The sequence below is a fragment of the Cynara cardunculus genome, assembly GCF_001531365.2.
Source record: "Cynara cardunculus var. scolymus isolate 2C chromosome LG 5, CcrdV1, whole genome shotgun sequence".
NCBI classification, from domain to species: Eukaryota; Viridiplantae; Streptophyta; class Magnoliopsida; order Asterales; family Asteraceae; genus Cynara; species Cynara cardunculus.
Window position 1 is genome coordinate 15,024,830 of NC_037532.1, and position 2,540 is coordinate 15,027,369.

The following is a 2,540-nucleotide window of genomic DNA, read 5'->3' on the forward strand; positions in this document are numbered from 1 at the left end:
CATCTCCCATGACGCCGTTGCTTTGTGACGTAGATACGCACTATAATATCTTTATTTTGTGAAAAGTATTCTTCTCATCAAGGCATGCTAAATTTTATGAAGCTTCGTGAAAATTGTTTAATGTAAAAGTTGTTCTTCGTGCATGAAAACCGTGGATTCACTGGGCCTAAGGCTCACCCAAAACTCTTTTAAAACTTTTTCACCCAGGTAGCTATTTGAGTGGAAAGAGAAGTGCAATAAAGAGAGATAAGGATTAGCTCCAAATAAGGTTATGTGCAGATCAAGACATTGTTATATAGAGCAAAGTTATGCTCCTCAAGATTGTAATTTAGATGGTGATATATATTGTAAGATTAGATATTTTATATCCCCTACAATGTAAGTGTTTGATCTTGGGATACTAATTTTGTTATATTTAAGTATTCGAAATTTTGGGATATTACATAAAGATAGTGAGACTACAAACCTTAAGATGTGAATTCGACAATCTTAAGATGAAGGAAATAGAGATTATCGAAGCATATTACACTATAATGATTGTGTTACTAAATCAAATGAGATTAAATGGGGAAAGCATTGATGACAGAAGGGTAGTTGAGAAAACACTTCGGAGCCATACCAGAAAGTTTGAGTATGTGGTTGTGGCCATGGAAGAATCCAAATACCTATCAAATTTCTCTTTGGAAACTTTGTTAGGCACTCTTCAATCTCACGAACTGCATATGAGACAAATTGATGCTACTGTGATGGAACATGCTTTCCAAACACAGTCACCTTGGGAGCCAAGCACAAGTGACAAATAGAAGAGCATTGATGTGAGCCAAGAAAAACAAGGATCAGGAGGTTTCAAAGGCAAAGGCAAAGGTAGAAGTAAGCCTCTCACTCAAGTAAAATGTTTTTACTGTGATAAGTTAGGACATACAATCAAGTTTTGTAGAAAAAGGATCGCAGAAGAGAATAAGACATCTAGCACACTCAGAAAAACCTAGAAARGAGGAAGAGTCACTAAGACAAGAGCTAGGTAAGCAAGCAAGAAKGAGAGGCTAGAAAAGGCAGGGGCTCCCCATCTCTAGGAAGATTGTGCCCAGGATCTGGTAATCTAAAGCCTTGCTTCTTCTGGTCGGCTCGTATTAGCCTGTGCTTTATACATAAAGAAGACAACCATAATGATGATTCCATGTTCATGATGCTTAGCATTCAAGAAACAAATTTAAGTGACCTTTGGTACATGGACAGTGGTTGTAGTAATCACATGACAGGAAACAAGGATTTGTTTTTGAACTTAGAAGAATCTGAAAAGAAAGATGTTAGAACAGGAGATGATAAGAAACTTAGTGTTCATGGAAATGGAGAGATTTCAAATTAAAATTAGAGATAAAAATAAGAAAATCTCTAATGTGTTCTATGTTCCAGGCCTTAAGCATAATCTGTTAAGTGTGGGACAACTTATTTTGAAGGGTTATGGGTTGCAATTCAAGAATAGGTGTTGTGAAATTACAAATTCTAGTAACTCATTAATTGGAAGACTCACCATGACTAACAACAAGATGTTTCCTATTAAGTTTGCACAAAAAATGATCTAGTAAAGGGATTACCCTCTGTTACCTCCCTTGATCAAGTTTGTGAAGGTTGTGCTCTTGGAAAACACACTAGGGAATCCTTTCCTCATGATAAAACATGGAAAGCATCAAAGCAGTTGGAATTGGTCCACACTGATATTTGTGGACCCATGACAACAATGTCTTTTGGAGTAAGTAGATACTTCTTGACCTTTATAGATGACTTTGGTAGAAGAATTTGGATCTATTTTCTAAAAGAAAAGTCAAAAGCCTTCACTTGCTTTGTCACATTCAAAGCCATGGTTGAGAAGCAAAGTGAGCACAAGATTAAAAGTTTAAGGTCTGATCGTGGGGGTGAGTACATAGGACATGATTTTGAGGATTATCTAAGAAACAATGGCATCCACCATCAGTTGACAGCAAGCTACACACCGTAGCAGAATGGGGTGGCAGAGAGAAAAAATAGGACACAAGTTGAGATGGCTAGATGCATGCTTAAGAGTAAGAACTTTCCTGATGTGTTCTGGACTAAAGCAGTTTCTTGTGCAGCCTATCTAATCAATAGATCCTTCACCAAAAGCCTCTCAAATAAGACCCCTCAAGAAGCTTGGAATGGGTTCAAACCAAGTGTGAATCATTTAAGGACATCTGGATGTGTAGCCCATGCTCATGTACCAAAACAAAAGAGAGGGAAACTAGATGAAAATTTTGAGAAAGTTGTTTTTATAGGTTATAGCTACAATACCATAAACTGCATAATCTAGTGACTAAGAAAGTCATATGTCATCTTTAATGAAGACAAGTCCTGGAGTGGTTTGATCTGTGATGATAATGGAAGTTGCAGCTTAAGTGAAAACTCTCATCAAGATGATACAAATACTTTTACTGATCAAGATGAACCTACTACACCAGTAAGTGTGTCTTCACCAAATTCACCTGATTAGAATTCAATTAACACATAAGACACAAGTTCTGGAAGTT